Below are 18821 nucleotides of genomic sequence, written 5' to 3' on the forward strand. Positions count from 1 at the left end.
ATCAATTATTAATCCACTTGATTTCTTTGATACCAAGTCTTTCCCCCCTATTTTCCCTTTCTATTTTTGTTTTCTTTTATTACAAGACTCACATAACTTTTCTAGTGTTAACTTTAAGACTTGAAATACTCTGTTATCTTTAAGGAAGTTTATGTGAATTATAAATCTAAAGTATTTGAAATGTGTGACTTAATTCCTATGGAAAAGTTGTGCTCTTCTTGCTACTTACCATTTTTATGGTTAAATATGGCAGAAGAAGTGTTTGATCTGGGTAGACACCATTTCAAATTAATAACTAAAATAGAGGGAAAAGAGTACCAAGATGAATGAGTTCTGAAGATCTAATGTGTACCATAGACACTATTGTTGGGAATGATGTATTTCATAATTGAAATTTGCTAAGAGAGTTGAACTTAAATGTTCTTAACAACAACAAAAAAGTAAATATGTAAAGTGACAGATGTGTTAATTAACTTGATAGGGGGATCTTTTCACAGTACATACATAAATCAAATCATGTGGTACATTTTAAGTAACTTACAACTGCATTTGTCAGTTATACCTCAACAAAGCTGGAGACAAAATTTAAAAGCATAATAGGAAACTAAAATAGGAGAATAAAATTTGGGATAATTGGAACTGTGTCATGTGTATACACTGAAGAGAAATACTAAGTAGCTCAGGGATGACTTATAAGTTGTTCCCAACTCTATCACATTTAATGTTCTTAGGCTAAAAGAAAATGTTTACAGAATGAAACTTACCTACATACATATGACTTTAGGGACATCAATATAATTCCCAAATTATTGCATAAAGGAGAAAGGAAAAAAATAACTTATAAAAAGGATTGTGTTTTCAATATGTAAATGCTAGAGAAGACTACAAGGAATGATAATGAAGATCACAGAGCTTGCCCTTATAGAACCTATCACTATAAATGCAACAGCTATAAGTACATTATTGCATAGAAATGTTTTGTTCCAGAATCAAAAACATTCATGGCATCATATTATTTTTCCAAGTGGTGACTATTTCTCAATAAAGTTCTAATGAAATGAATTGTACTTTTCTCTCAATTTGTGGGGTGTTTGTATTCTTGGAAAGCTCAGATTGCATTAAGCTATACCCAAATGTTTTCTGGTAGGTAGATCAGCCAGTGGGAAAAAAGGATAAATTTGTAAGTGAGTAATGAGGTTTAACATGCACAATGAAATTCACTGTTTTAAAGCATACAGTTCCATGAATTTGGATAAAAATGTACAGGCAGGTAACTAACAAAATAACCAGAATATTTACTAAGCACCTTAAATTCTCTCCTGGCACTTGGCAGTCAATCTCCTCCAAAATCTAGCTGCCATAATCACTACTTTGTTTTCTGTTGTTCTAAGTTTATCTATTCCAGAAAGTCATATGAATGGAATAATGCATAAGGTACCATTTTGTTGCTGGCTTTTTGCATTTAGCATTAATCATTTGAGGTTCATTAATTTTGCTGCTTTTATCAATATTTCATTTTTTATTTCAAGTAGTTTTCCACTTTACACCCAGGAATGAGACTGATTTTCCATCATCCCAAGAGTGAATAAAGTTGATGAATTCTCTGAGGAATGAGGAAGATACAGTTTAAGAACTACACTGGAGTTAACAGTCTCTTTCTTTAGGGCTGCTTCCATGGACTGTAAAATGACAACCCTGGTGTGGTTTGTCTGTTCACAGTAAATGCACCCTCGCAATCCTCCAGATTTGTGAACCACAGCCAATATTCTAACATGTTCACACCACACCACATTTTCCAGGCAGCTCTGCAGACAACAGAATCCCCAGAAATTAGTTAAAAAAATATTCAGACCTTCTTCCACTCATGCTTTCAAGGAGTAGCATGTCAATATAAATGGACTCAACAGTCTATCTCCCTGCATGAATCATACCTTCAAATGGAGGGGGGTCCCAAGGCACTCATTCGGAATTTTGAAGATTTTGTTTCACCTTTATTTCTCTTATCTCCTAAAAAAAAATCTCTTATACCTCTGCTGGATAAATTGACAAATAATTTCTCAAGAAATTGCATGAAAGTCTGAATTTTTAGCTACTGTTCTTTGGGAAGCCATGTGAGAAAATGTAAAATATCCCACTAACTTTGTCATAAGTTTTCTGCTGTTAAGCAGCTTTTCTGAACATTTCAATGAGCTAGCTTTGGGACAAGGAAAAATTGTGTAAGTAGCTTCTTGCCCAAAATATCTGGTGCTTCTTCATGTAGACCATCAGTTGTTACAGGACCTCCATCAAATATAAAGTTATGGCAAAAGTATTCTGATAAGAAATGCTTATCAATCTTGGAAAAGTCACTCCCCATAAAAAATGCTCTACTCAAATCCAAGATTTTAACAGTAAGATCCACTGTTCTTTAATGTTTTTCTTTGTCTAGATGAATTCCACTGATTTCAAAGTCAAACATAGTCAGTTCCACCACTCAGTTGGTTTCTGGATAAAAGGAATCCCCAAGTCTTTTAATCAGTTGGTAATTTTCACAAACTCTGATATAACTCTACATTTGTGCTTAACTTTTCTCCCTGGTGCCAGTACACCTGCAAAGTTCATCTGCTTCGGGTGAGCAACTTTCACAAAATCAGCCACTCTGCATGAGGAATCAATCCCAGAGGGCATCTGAGGAGCAGAGTGTAGGGCCCAGGCAATGCAGAGAATGCATGCTCCACCAGCAATCCTTTCTTGAGGCTTTTTCCTGTGCAATTTGAAATATATCCGGGGTAGTGAGCTCAGAGACTCCAAAAGGACCCCCTATGCTTGGCGAACATGTCCAGGCAATCGTCCTGGGGCTTGAAATTGAAGACAGTATCCAACAAGGACTAGCTGGTGCTAACCCCTCTGGCTGGGATCCTGGCTCTGAGGCTGCCAAGGCTTCAGGAGCTCACCATTGTGTCCATGTCCTGAGCTGACTTTCCCAGCTTTATCTCCACCCCCACTCCCACCTCAGCACTGCAGGACCAGTCTTGATTTCCTTGACTTTTGCTTTTTATTTTCTTTTTCCTGCTAGCTTTGGTTTAAATTGGCGACTGTTTTGCTAACTTCTTAAATAACACATTAAGATCATTATGTTGAATTTTTTTTTCATTCTAACATAAACATCATTTTAAATTTCTATCTAAGTACTCCTGTAGTTATATTCTACCACACTCAGTTTTCATTTCTCAATAACTTCAGGGGTTTTTTGTTGTTGTTGTTGTTGTTTGTTTTAAGTTTTTCCAGGCTTTTCTTCTCTGACCCACTGGTTATTTTAAGGCATGCTATTTAATTTCCATATATATTGGCATTTTCCAAATATATTATTGATCCTGTTGTGGTCAGAAAACACACTTTGTTTTTAAAGTTGTTGAGATTTTGTTCTGATCCAGAATTGGTCTATTAGTGAATTTTTTATGTGCAATTTAAAATAATGTATTTTCTGGTTCTTCAAAAATACAAAAAAAATTGTCACACTTCTAGCACTACTGACAAAGAAATGAGTAAAGACATAAACTAATGATATCAGGAATGAAACAGGATGTCACCACAGACCCTGCAAACAGCCAAGGGATAATATGGTAATGCGGAGAACAGCTGAACACAGATATACTGGACAACTTACATAAAATGGAGCAATTCCTTAAAAAAAAAAAAAAAAAAAAAACCTATCACAACTAACCAAATATGAAATAGGCAATTTGCATAGCCCTATAACTATTCAGGAAAATGAATTCATAATTTAAAAACTCTCCCCCCAAAAAGTAATCTTCAGGCTCAGATAGTTTCACTGGATTTCTACCAAGTCATTAACAAAGAATGAACATCGGTGCTACATAATCCCTTCCAGAAGATGAAAGAGGAGGGAATATCTTCCAATTCATTTTATAAAGCTAGTATTACATTAGTTCCAAACCCAGACAAACATAGTACCAGGAAGAGAAAAAGAAACAATCAAAGAAGCGAAATTACAGAAAAATATCCCTTGTGATACAGACGAAAAATCCTTAATAAAGTATTTTCAAATTGAGTGTGGAAATATATAAAAGCCTGACTAAGTGGGATTCATTTCTGAGAAGCAATTCTTGAGCAATATTTGATAATCAAACAACATAATCCACATATTAACGACATGAATGAGAGAAAACACGATCATATCAATTGGTGGAATAAAACCACTTGGTAAAATTTAAGCTATTCATGTTAAAAACGCCCAGATAAAAAGGAATAGAGGGGAACTCACTCACTTAGAAAAATAGAATCTACAAAAACCCTGTAGCTAACATCCTACTTAATGATGAAAGTTGGAGTACTTTCCCTCTAGGATTAGGACAAGGTAAGGATGTCTGCTCTCAGCACTTTATTCAACCTAATGCTGGAAGATCTAGCCAGTGCAATAAGCTGAGGACAAAATAAATAAATAAATAAATAAATAATAAAGAAAGAAACAAAAGGCATACATATCATAAAAGAAGAAACAAAACTATCATTACTCAGAGGAAACACAATTATTTCTGTATAAAAGTCTAAGAAATATATTTTTTTAAAAAACCTTCCTAAAGCTAATAATTAAATTAAGATGGCAATACTGTAATGGTTAATTTTAGATGCCAACTTGACTAGGCTAAGGAATGCCCAGATAGTAAAACAGTATTTCCGGGTACATCTGTGCAGTGTTTCAGAAAGACATTAACGTTTGAATGAGCAGGCTCAGTGAAGAAGATTCACCCTCAACAGTGCAGGTGGACATCATCCAATTCCTTGAGGAGCTGTACAGAGCAAAACAGTGAGGGAATTCTCTTACTTTTCCTGAGCTGAGAATTCTACCTTCTCCTGCCCTGGGACAACAGACTTCCTACTTCTTTGGCTTCCAGACTCAGGACTCACAATGATTACACCACTGGTTCTCTAGCTTCTAGACTGGAGATGTCAAACTGTGTGTGGGCTTTCTCTCAGCCTCCTAAGTCTCCCTCTCTCTCTCACTCTTTCTTTCTCTCTCTCTCTCTCTCTATGTATATATATATATATATATATATATATATACACATACACACAGATAATACAGTAATATATATGTACTTACATTGTTATATAGTCAAATATATATGATTACATAATTATAGATAGATAGATACATAGATATAGATATAGTTACATATTTCTCTACATATAGCCATACATAGTTACATATATAGTTATGCATAGCTACATTCTTGTATAAAGTTCATATATAGTAAAACTTCTCTGGAGAACCATTAGAAAATACCATTTGAAATCACTAAAAAAAAATAAAGAAAATGCTTAGGTCTAAATCCAACAAAACATATATGCTGAAATCTACAAAGTGCTGATGAAATAAATCAAAGGAGATCTAAATAAATAGATATATTGTATTCATTAATAGGCAGTCCAACATAACAAAGATGTCAATTTCTTACTTATTAATATAAAGTTTTAAGGCAATTCCTAAGAAAGTCCCATCAAAGCTTTGGGTAGATATAGACAAGCTTATTTTAAAAATTATGTAATATTGCAAAAGAACTAAAATAGGTAAAACAATTGTGGAAAAGTAAGAATTAAGAGAGCTGGAACTGGCTACCTCATTCAGGATCTTTTAGGGAGGTACAGAAATCAAGACTTTGTGATATTGGTGGAGTGATAAGACACACAGACAGGTACAACAGAAGAGAGAACCCAAAAACATACCCACATAAATATGCCCCATTGATTTTTGACAAATGTGCAAAACCAAAAACAGTTTAGTGGAATAAAGATAGCCTTTTCAATAAATGGTATTGAATCAACTGCATACCCACAGACAAACAATGAACCTCAACTTATTTCACAATTTACACAAAAATTACCTCAAAATGTATCAGACTTATGTGTGAAATATAAAACAATGAAACTTATTGGTTAAAAAAATAGGACAAAATCTTTAGGATCTAGGAGGAGGCAAGTAATTCTTAGACTTGACACCAAAATGGGATATATTAAAGAAAAAGCTGATGAATAGGGCATCATCAAAATTAAAAATGTTTGCTCTATGAAGATCCTATGAAAAGAATGAAAAAAGTACATACATGTTGAGAGACTATATCTGCAAAATACATATCTATCACATACCTGACAAAAGGCTAGTATCCAGAATAAAACATTTTTTAAAGAAAGCTATTATGATCTAACAGTGGAAAAAAATAACAACAATCCAAGTAGAAAATAGGTAAAAGCAATGGACAGCTATTTCACCGTAGAGGATATAGAGATGACAAACAAGCATTAGGAGACACAAATTAAAACCATAGGAGGTACCATGGCACACCTATCAGTATGGCTAAAATAAAAATAGCCCCAGCAAATACTGGCTGAGATCCAGAACAACCGGATCACACATGTGTTGCCTGTGGGAATGTGAATTGATACAGCCACTCTGGGAAACAGCTTGGCAGTGTCTTTCACAAGCTAGACCTGTACTTACTGTAAAACCTAGTAATTTCCGTGTGGGCAATTTATCAAGAATAATGATATTTTATACTCAAACAAAAATCTCAGCATATTGTGAGAGTATCTTTATTCGTAAGAACCAAAAACTGCTAAAAGCTCAATGGGTTCTTGTCTTTCAATGGGCTTATGATTAGACAAACTGTGGTACAACCATATCATGAAGTATCACTCATTAATCCATCAATCAATAAATAGAGACCTTTAATACACAATCTAGATGACATTCCGGAGAATTATGATGAGTGAGAAAAAAATCCAAACCAGGAAATTTACACAGTATATGATGATATTTTAGGAATGCAGGACAGATTCCTGGTTCCCAGGGGATAAGAAGTGGATTCAGAGGAGATGTGAGCTGTAACTACAGATAGGAATGTATTAATAATGAACTAATCTTGTGGTGATTGCAATGCTCTGTACCCTGGCTGTCTAAGAACAATATGTAGGAGAGATCTTTTGCTCTAGGTGGACAAGATGTTACCTAAGGTCACATTAGGGAATGCGTATGTGGGATCTCTTCATCTTGGATCACACAACTGCATGTGAATGTACAATTACTAAAAATAATTTTAAAAACAGCTTAATTTTAAAGTATTAATGTTCAGGAAACAGGCCCTCCCAAACTGATAATGTTGTTCATTAAACACCAAACAAATTTTATGAAAAACAATTCGACGCCGTATTTCAAGAGTATCTTAAATCTTCCTACCCATTTCCTCAAGCATCAGTTTCTAAGGATTTGACACTATATATAAACACATTATGTTATGGCTAAAGTCCCCATTATTAAAAGTAAGTGAGCTAATGAGATTTATGGGCACAAATTCTTTAGTCACTTATCATAGCAAAAACAACCAAAAAGAAACTACCAAAATGCCCAAATACAGAAAACTAACAAAATAAATTAAGTCTACATAAAATAAATACATCCATATATTTGCATGGTGCAAACAAGTGGGTAAAGCAAATTGTAAGATGGTATGTTTTATGTAATTTTAATTCTGTACTAACAATAGTTAATGTGTTATTAATAATTATTAATATTTATTAATATCTCATCTAAATATACCAACAAATATTGTTTTCTTGACCAAACCATAGTCAGGCCTAAACTTAACCGTAGGTCCATGTGTGCACAGTTGAAAATCCAGTTCTAGCAAGAACCCTGTTAAGTTAGTTGAAGCAGAACCCCCCTATTCTCAATATTGATCACCCTAGATATCGGTCAGGTTCTTTCTCCTCTACCACACACAGGTAATATCTGATCTCCCTGGCCTATTGGCCCCAAAGAAGCCTGTTGGGTTGACTTAGCCAGAATCCCTTTCACGTTTCACCCTTGGTATTTGCTCTTACTAATTTTCCATTCACTGAACCCTACCCTGCTCCTGGGCTATAAATTCCCAATTACTCATCCTTTTTTGGAGTTGAACCCAATCTCTATAGCTGTACCTTCCATCTTCCTCAACTTTCACCACCCTCTTTAAATTCTGTAGTCAGGATGAGCTAGCTCTCCAGTGTTTTCAGAGGCTGCTCTTGTTTTCTCCTTCTTGTACTGTTCACAATTGGCAATTACGTGTTCATTTCTTGCTTCATTTATTATTTTCACTCCCTTACTGAATTATAATTTCCATGAGTGCTTAGTACAGTCTAACATATTGTGTGTTCCCCGTAAATATATTTTTAAAAATAACAAATGAACTGTAACGAGAAGAGACCATACCAATTAAATTAAGACTAGATGTTAATTAGGAGGATAATGGAATTACCTAGAACATGTGTGCAATATTGAATAATTGCAGACTTACAAAGTTATTTTACAGTGATTCTCTATTTTAAAATATTATTATATTTGATTCATTTCCTTAAAGTTAAATCCATCAGAATTAAATAAGTTTTGCTATAAAAGGGGCCTGTTCTATTAATAAAGTGCAATTGCTTTGATTTAAAATAGTGGTTGATGGTCTCTGGGTCTGTGTACAAATTCAATATTAAATCTAAATTTAGAAACATTTCATTAATTGATGCCATATGAGGTTTATAAAAGCTATTTTGAAATTTGTCCCACATATCTCACCTCTTTTTTTTTTTTTAAAGAGTTATTTATTTATTTATTTATTTGACAGAGAGAAATCACAAGTAGATGGAGAGGCAGGCAGAGAGAGAGAGACGGGGGGAAGCAGGCTCCCCGCTGAGCAGAGAGCCCGATGCGGGACTCAATCCCAGGACCCTGAGAACATGACCTGAGCCGAAGGCAGCGGCTTAACCCACTGAGCCACCCAGGCGCCCCATATCTCACCTCTTATTTGACTTTCTGTCACTGAGTTGTGAAAACGAAAACTAAAAAACAAACTAAGAAGGTAAGAATTTCACCACTATGTTCTTATTGAAAAACCTTACATATATTTTTTTTTAACTTCAATCCCTGACATTTAGCTTACTAGCACAGCCTGTTCACCTTGGAGACAAGGTAAGAAAATTAAAATCTAACTGTATGGTACAGAAAATGCCATTTTCATATTAGTATAGCACACCAAAAGAGTGATTTTTAAATTCCTTTTCAAAACCACAAGGTTACAGTATATTTACCAAATAGACATGGCACTATTAAGAGGCCTCATAATGCTACAAAATACATGGTGCAATTATGACCCGTAATGATTATTTGCAGGTGGAGGGACACAAGCCTTCAGTCCATAGGAGTGTCCAGGCTAAATGTCATATTCTAGATCAGAGTATTTCTCACATCATTGCTCCCAACAAGAACATACATTAGATTTTTAAGAAAGGGGGAAGAGGTGGAGCCCTAGAACTCACCCACAGATAGGATCATGAACTCTGCCAAGAGCATGCAAAGAGCTTACATAATAAGAGAATGCCTGGGGTGCCTGGGTGGCTCAGTGAGTTAAACCCTCTGCCTTCAGCTTAGGTCATGATCCCGAGGTACTGGGATCAAGCCCCGCGTTGGCCTCTGCTCAGCGAAGAGCCTGTTTCCTCCTCTCTCTCTTCCTGCCTCTCTGCCTACTTGTGATCTCTGTCAAATAAATAAATAAAATCTTTAAAAAAAGAAAGAATGCCAGCTACATGAGCTAGGGGATACCAGATCAAGCTGGAAGCTGGCTAAGGGGACACAAGATGGTCAACAGTAAAGAAGACTTTCCCTCCTCTTACTAGCACAAGTCCATATATATAAGAGTTGGAGATAGAGCTGGTACCTCCTATAGTTGCAACAAATGATTGAATTTTATATAATTGTTTTTAAAACAGAGGACTGGCCCTGATCTGTAGTATTTGAGAAACAAGACAGAGGAACATAGGGGAAGGGAGGGAAAAATGAAACAAGATGAAACCAGAGAGGGAGCCAAACCAAACAAAGACTCTTAATCTCAGGAAATAAACCGAAGGTTGCTGGGGTTGGAGGGATGGGGTGGCTGGGTGATGGACACTGGGAGGGTATGGTGAGCACTGTGAATTGTGTAAAACTGATGATCCACAGACCTGTAGCCCTGAAACAAATAATACCTTATATGTTGATTTAAAAAAAAAAAAAAAAAGAGGATCATAGAGGAAGGGAGGGAAAAATAAAATAAGATGAAATCAGAGATGAAGACAAACTATGAGACTCAACTACAGGACACTACCCGAGGGCTGCTGGAGGGGAGATGAGGGGATGGAGTAACTGGGTGATGGGCATTAAGGAGGCCATGTGATGTGATGAACACTGGGTGTTATATGCAGCTGATAAAATACTGAAATCTGCATCTGAAACCAAGGACACAGTATATGTTAACTAATTGAATTTAAATGAAGTAAGTGAAAAATAAAAGATACTATAATTGTTTCTTATCCTTATGATTCTGAACTGGGGCAATTTAAATCACAAGTTCCTAGGGACAGGAAACTTAAATCAGGAACATAATGTTTTTAAAGTATTGGAGTCCAAGACTGCCACTTTGATTCTGAAAGATGAGTCATGGTTTTGACTGGAATGATTGCTCCTAACCATCGATAGGAAGCTATTGAAATTCTAGTTGCAGTGATACCAGAGGCAGAAAGATGTGTTGAAGACACATTTGGGTTGTCTGCACATCTTCATTCCTTGCTAACCAATCCTGACCAACTTCTTCCATTTTCAAGCATACTGTGGGAGCACCATATGTGTTTCATACAATGACCCTAAGTGAGTGGACTGCACACGGGCAAAAGATCAACACAAAGGCACTGAAGATCTTGGCAAGGTCGAGAAGGCATAGTAAACACAGAATCTGGAGCATACCGCCTGCCATGAAGATAGATATAATATGAAAGTGATGCTAAATAAAAGTGATTATTTAGTGACTCAGAAATAAACTAAGCAGCTTCCTGGGCCAGGAGCAAGATCAAAATATTGAAGAAAGAATAAGGATATTTTGCCCATGAAAAATCAAGATCTAATGTCACCATAAGACACTATGGTATTGGCACAGGGACAAAGAGACCAATGAGACAGAGCATGAAGGCCATACCAAACTACCCACCAATGGAATCCTGACACATGACATAAGTGGCTCTACAGAATAGCACTAAAATGATGAACTCGTTGGATGTCTGGGAGGCTCAGTTGGCTAAGCATCTGCCTTCTGTTCAGGTCATGAACCCAGAATACTGGGACTGAGTCCCATATCGGGCTCCTTGCTTAACCCTCTGCCGGCTGCTCCCCCTGCTTGTGTTCTCTTTCTGACAAATAAATAAGTAAAATATTTGAAAAATTAAAATAAAATAAAATAATGAACTTGTCAATAACTGGCTATAAGCAATTGATTGTTCTTTTTTTTTTAATTACCTCCTATAATAGGAAATATAAAGCCAGTTTAGAATAAGTATGTAAATGAAAGCAATATTCTACATCTCTTAAGAGAAAATGTGCGAGAACATGTCATTCGTCTTGGATAGGTTAAGATGTATACAGGTACAAAACATATAAACCATAAAAGTAAAACTCAATAAATATGACTACATTAAAACATAAAATGTATGTCTACAGAAAGATACCATTAAAAGAGCTAAAAAGACAAGCTGTGGAAGAAGAAATTATTTTTAAAACATAAGGAAACAATCAAGACAGTACACTAAGAATTTTAATAAATAAACAGATGCATTTTTATTGAAAATAAAGAAAAATAACTCGCTAAAGAAACAGGACAATTCACAAAAAAAGAAACTAAATGGCTACTGCCATGTGGAAAGATGCTCAAGCTTCCTAATATTCAGGGAAATATGCAAGTAAAAAATCTCATTAATGAAATGTATATAATTTTAAAAATCTGGCAACATCAAGAATTATTGAGACCATGAATAGTGACTTCTAAAATGACATCCTCAAGCAAGGCTGAGGATGTGACTGGGAGGGGAAGAAACGTGTAAATATCATGAAACCAATTATGGAAGATGATGAGCCCCTGATCCAGATGCTAAGTCAGTTTATAAAGCCTTCAGAGTAACAAGTGATATGGGGTAAGAGATTTCATTTAAAGCACTTGTTTGTGTGTATATATATATATATATATATATATATTATATATATATTTATATATAAATTTATATAAATATATTATATATCTCATATATGTTTCTATATATTATGTATTACATATATGTGTGTGTTTGTGTGTGTGTGTGTCTGTGTGTGTATATTTCTCAGACTTCCTCAAAATTGCCCCAAAGAAAGATTTGCACAAGTCTTTCATTAGCATGGAAAAAAAAGAGACTTTGAGATGCTTGGAACCCAGCTTGGTGCTGATCATTAAGGCAAAAAAAGAGAACCAAATTTTCCAAAAGTGTGAGTAGTGACAGTCCCTGTAAAGGATGAGATTTTAAACTCTGGCTACTTTACAGAATGTCTCAGATCTTCAGGGTAAGACTGCACATTGCACAAATTTTTGGAAAAGAATAATCCTGGGATGATATTAAAAGTTCTGGTCCAGGGCGCCTGGGTGGCTCAGTGGGTTAAGCCGCTGCCTTTGGCTCAGGTCATGATCTCTGGGTCCTGGGATCGAGTCCTGCATTGGGCTCTCTGCTCAGCAGGGAGCCTGCTTCCTCCTCTCTCTCTCTGCCTGCCTCTCTGCCTACTTGTGATCTCTCTCTGTCAAATAAATAAATAAAATTTAAAAAAAAAATAAAAAAAGTTCCGGTCCAGTTACTCAAGATCTTGATGACATGAGCAAGTTCGAATCTTCCTAAGTAAACATTCTTTTATTATCCAGTCTTCCAGCTTTTTAAAGGGCTGTGTCTTACTTTCTTAGCAGTCTCTTCTATTTCATAGTTCCAACTCTTACTTTAAATTGGGTGACCATAAAATTAGTATTCCTTTATAGAATCTCGTTCCTCACTTCAAACCGCATCGCCGACTGTTGGACATCTCCATACACAAGTCTACCTCAGATTAGTCCAACAGAACTTCAAAGATGATGGAAATGTTCTCTGTGATTATCAGTAGCATAACTACTAGCCACTGAATGTGTCTACAGCAACTGAGGGACTGAATTTATTTATTTTACTTTGATTTAATTTAAGTTTAAATAACCACATGTTGCTGCTGTATTGGACAGCCCCAATGCCCCTGAGAGAAGAAAGCTACCCTATAATGGTTCATTTGCCAAGAATTAATTTCTCCAATTCTTTGGAACCCCTCGATCCTTGACAGTACTCCTGGGTAGCTTCATCATTTTTCCCAGAGAAACGCTCAATCAACCTCTATTGTCAAATGGTGTAAACTAAGAATTGACAGATACATTATATAGCAATCAGCACTTAATATTTTTTTGTTTTTTTTTAAGAAAAGCATTTAGTATTTACTACATCAAACATGTTTTTCCTTGCCAAAAGATATAGGACTATTTAACATATTTTTTTTCCTCTTTCACAAGCACTGTAGCTTAGATGCCAACGAGCTCCAACTCTCAAAGGAAAATTCTAATCAACATATCCAAAGGTAAAATGAAATCTACATTACACCAAAAGTGAGCACATAATTTCTTGATGTGCGCTTAATTTTCTCTGCAGGTAGATGATAGAGTAGAAACATAAAAATCAATTAGCTATTGTTTGTGAATGGATAATTATAGACTGGTTGCCTTGAACTTGTTCATGCAAGAGAAAATTAAAAGAAAAACATGTTGCACCACTTTAAAACAAAATGTCAGGATGAAAAGCTGACTGAGAGGAAAATTGGACCACATTGAGTGGTTACTATTCATGAATATATATGAAGTACTATTGTTACTGTCGGTTTGCATAATGAGTAACTTGTTTCCAATGCTTAATTTTATATAAAAATTTCTTATAATTTAACAACATACAGAGCATTAACACCATTAATTTTCTTCATTAATACTGTCACATATAATGTTAACATTCTCACATTATGGTGAGATAATGTTCCCAAGATCACCTCTCTGACATCAGTTGGATCAAGGTCAGAAATAAGAATTTCACGACATCAGTACGATTATATAGTTAGATATTTAAAAGGATATTTAACAACCAGCTCTCTACAGCTGGCCGATGTCCAAGGACATATTCATTTCTTTCCCTTTTCATCAGATTCCTTCAGGTCTGCTTTGACATGAAGCCGAAAGCACACGTCCCTTATGTCACCGTGCCCTGCCTTCAAATTAATATATGTAAAAAGCACATCATGAAAAAATATAGTCCAACAGAAAATATGGTTTATAATGGGCTTTGACTCAGATCTAAACCCCAACATCCTAAACACCCTCACTACCCCCAAATACATAAAATAAACCTACAAATAGAAAGACTAGGTACTCAACATACATACATTATCTCTTTCTTTTCATTCTTATGAAAGGAGCTACTTCAAAATAATAAGTGTCATCTAAACTGTTAGTAAAGTCCTCTCAATAAAGAATTGGACATTAAATCAGGATAACTACAATACCAGGCACTAAAATAGGAAATAAGCAGATGTCAGAGAAATAAATTAATTACTGTTTCAAACCTTCTTTATAATCTCAATGATGTATAAGTTTTCCCCAATTTAATCATTTGACAAGGAAGAGAGTTTATAAATAAATAATGGAAGTTTAAATAATGAAAAAAGGGATACCTTTTTTCCCTAGTAGAATTCTAAGGCTAAAAATATAAAAACAAGGAAAAACAAGCATGAGTATTAAAAACTAAGGCACAGAGTAGTCAAAATACAATAACTTCCAAGAAATTCTATGGGATACCATACAGATGGAAACAAATACAGAAATTTGCTCTCTGAGAGGAGGAAGACCTTGGGAAAAACACTTTATGCTCTGTAAATGAGCTCTCCGTCTATTTTATTATTAAAGCTATATTTCTTTCTTCGAAGAAATTGGGAAAATTAATATGTAGATTCCTACATTGCCTGAAAAATTATTACACTACCTACATAGCATGTTATTTGAAAGTTAACTAAATTATTTTTTCTGACATAATCTGTACCTAGTAAATTTTGGATGGCATTCATTACAACCCGATTAGCATATATTTATTAGACTATCCAAATAGTCTACTTGTAATTGATTTTTTGCAGGCTTTATTTTTGGGGAGTAGCCGTTTAGATTCACAGCAAAATTGAAAGATACAATGATTTACCATACACCCCCACTCCCACACAGGCATGGTCTCCCCCATTACAAGAAGCCCCACCAGAGCAGTGTATTTGTTGCAATTGGTGAACTTCCACTGGCCCATGATAATTACCCTAAGTCCGTAATGTATCTGAAAATTCACTCTTGGTTTGGAAATTTTTGGTTTAAACAAATGTATAATGAATTATGATGGTATCATAAGCTTTTTTCACTGCCCTAAAAGTGCTCCACTTACTTCTTCCTACTCCACCAACCTCTGAAAACCAATGATTTTTTTTTTTTTACTGTCTCTTGTTAGTTTTGCCTTTTATGGTTGGAAACATGGAATGTAGCCTTCTTAGATAGGCTTCTTTCATGTAGTAACATGCACTTAAGTTCCTTCCATGTCTTTTCATGACTTGAAAATTCATTTCTTTTTGGCACTGGATAATACTCGATTGTCTGAATGTGCCGAGGCTCGTTTATCTACTTACCTACTAAAACACACCTTGGTTGCTTCCAAATCTTGGCATTTACGAATAAAACTTTGATAAACATGTATGTGTAGGTATTTGTAGGGATGCAAGTTTTCCACTCCTTTGGGTAAATGCTAAGTAAGATGACTGCAGAGTCACAAGGTCATTTCACAATAACAAATCAAATTGTCTTCCCAAATAGCTATACCGTTTTCCATTTCTACCAGCAATGAATGCGCATTCCTGTTGCCCTACATCCTCGCCAAGCATTTTGTGTTGTCAGTCGTCCAGATTTTCAGCATTCTAATAGCTGTATAGCAGTATTTCATTGTTTTAATTTGCATTTTCTCCAATGACATATAATATGAAACATCATTTCATATGCTATTTGCCACCTGTATATTCTCTTCGGTGAGGTGTCTGTTCATATCTTTGGTCAATTTGAGGGCCATTGTTTGTCTTCTTATTGTTGAATAAAATTCCTTTATGAGCTATGTTCTTACAAATACTTTCTCCCAGTCTATGGTTTGTCTTCTTTTGACATTGTCTTTCACAAAGGTCAAGTTTTTCATTTTAATTGTGCCTAGCTCATCCATTCTTCCTTTCACAGATCATGCCATCAGTGTTGTATATAAAAAGATAGCACCATACCCAAGGTCTTCGAAGATTTTCCTGTTCTGAGAGTTTTGTAGTTTTGCATTTTATGTTTAGGTCTATGATTCATTTTGAGTTTTTTAGTGAAATATAAGGTCTGCACCTGTATTAATTATTTTGCATGTGAATGTTAAATTGTCCCTGCATCATTTGTTGAAAAGACTATTTCTCCATTGTATTGGCTTTGCTCCTTTGACAAAGATCAGTTCACTGTATTTATATGGGTCTATTTCTCTATTCTGTTCTACTGATCTTTTTGTATAATTTTTTTTTACAAATTCTGCACTGTATTGATTACTGTAGCTTTATAGTAAGTTTTGGAGTCAGGTGATGCTAGCTCTCTGTTTTTCTTCAAAATTGTGTTGGCTATTCTGTATCTTTTGCCTCTCTATATAAATCTTAGAATCAATTTTTTAATATCCACAAAATACTGTAATTTTGATTGACATTGTGTTGAACATACAGATCAATTTAGGAGGAACTCACCTGTTGATAATATTTAACATTCCTAACCATAAACATAGAATATTTCTCCATTTTAGTTTTTCTTTGATTTCAGTCATAAGGGTTTTATAGTTTTCCTCACAAATATCCTGTATACATATTATTAGATATATACTTAAATACTTCATTTTTGGGGTGTTAATGGAAATGTTGTCATGTTTTTAATTTCAAATCCCACTTATTCATTGCAAGTATATGGAAAAGCAGTTGAATTTTGTATATTAACCACATATCTGGAAACCTTGCTGTAATTATTTATTAGTTCCAGGAGTTGGTGGGTTTTTTTTTTTTTTTTGTCAATTCTTTCACATTTTCTACAAATGATCGTATATGGTCTTATTTCTCCCTTCCCCATCTTTATGCCTTTTTTTCCCTTTTCATATCTTATTACATAGTTAACCCCCCAATACAATGTTGAAAAGTAGTGAGAATGGACATCCTTGTCTCATACTTGATGTTAGTAGGAAAGTTTAGAATTTCTCATCATTAAGTATAATGTGATCTGTAGTTTTTTGTAGAGATTATTTATCACATTGAACAAGTTTCCTTTTGTTCCTAGTTTACTGATAGTTTTTATCATGAATGGATATTGACTTTCTTTGAATATTATTTCTGCACCTCTTGATATAATCTGTTATTCTTTCTCCCTTTTGGTTTACATTAATTGATAGTTGAAAGTTGAACCAGAGTTACATACTGGGAATAAAACTAGATGTAGTGTATAATTCTTTTACTTTGTTGAGAATTTTTGCATCTATATGCATGTTTTTTTTCCTTAATTATGCTAGGTAAAAGCTTATTGATTTCTATTGACCTTTTTGAAGAACAAGCTTTTGGTTTCATCGATTTTTTTTTTAATTTCCGATTTCTAATTTTATTGATTTCTGCTTTTATTCTTATTATTTTCTTCTCTTTTGATTTAATTTGCCCTTCTTTTTAGTTTCCCAAGGAGGATAATTAGATCATTGATTTTTGGGTCTTTCTTCTTTTCTAACATATGTATTTAATGCTATAAATATCTCTCTAAGCGCTGGTTATGCTACATACCACAAACTTCGGTATATTGTATTTCATTTTCATTAAGTTAAATACCTTTCCTTTAAAATTTATCTTCATATTTTTTTCTTGGATCTATGTGTTGTTTAAAAGCATGTTGTTTAATTTCCATTTATTTTGGGATTTTCCATTTATGTTTCTGTTATTTATAGTTTAATTCCATTGTTGTCTGAGGTCAGACATTGTATGCTTTTTTATTCCTCCAAATCTGTTAAAGTGTGTTTTGTGGACCAGAATGTGGTATATCCTGCCAAATATTTTCATATATTTGGATATTGCTGTTCTACGATAAAATAGTCAACAGATGGAAACTATATCAAATGATTGAAGGTAGTTATGAGTTCAGCTATGTCCTTACTGATTTTTCTGCCCACCAGATTCATCCCTATCTGATATAGGGATATTGAAATCTCTAACTGCAGTTCTACTAGTTTTTACATCATATAGTTTGATGTCCTGCTGTTTGGCTTATACAAGTTGAGCATATTCTGTCTTCTTGGAGAATTAACCCTTTTGTCATTATATAGTCCTCTTCTTTATTTTAGTTAATTTTCCTTGCTTTGAGATCTGCTCTTTAAGAAAATAATATATCTACTCCTACATTTTTTTTGATTAGTGTTAAGTATGACATATTTTTCTCCATTCCCTTACTTTTAATCTATATGTGTCTTTATATATAACATGACTTTCTTGTACATAACGTATAGGTGGGACTTGTATTTTGATCCACTATTACAGTCTTTGTATTTCAATAAGTACACTTAGATGATTAACATTCAAAGTGATTATTGATACAGTTGCATTAATATCTACCATATTTATTGCTGTTCTGTATTTGTTGTTCTTGTTCTGTTCCTATTTTTGTCTTCCAATCTTTTTCTTTTCATCATTTTAATTAAACATTTATATAATTACATTTTCTCTTCTTTCTTAGTATGTTATTATTATTATTATTTTAGTTTTAGTAGTAGCCTAAATTTGCAATATATATTACCACTAATCAAAGTCA

The 18821-nt window shown here is 34.4% G+C and overlaps 1 pseudogene; it reads right to left on the reverse strand.

The window, feature by feature from the left end:
- Positions 1-1644: 1644 nt before the first annotated feature.
- Positions 1645-18821, reverse strand: part of LOC123393982 — an 84788-nt pseudogene continuing 67611 nt past the window's right edge.

Source organism: Mustela putorius, unplaced genomic scaffold, assembly GCF_011764305.1.
Source record: "Mustela putorius furo isolate JIRA1106 unplaced genomic scaffold, ASM1176430v1.1 tig00001118_pilon_pilon_pilon, whole genome shotgun sequence".
In the NCBI taxonomy this organism is placed as follows: domain Eukaryota; kingdom Metazoa; phylum Chordata; class Mammalia; order Carnivora; family Mustelidae; genus Mustela; species Mustela putorius.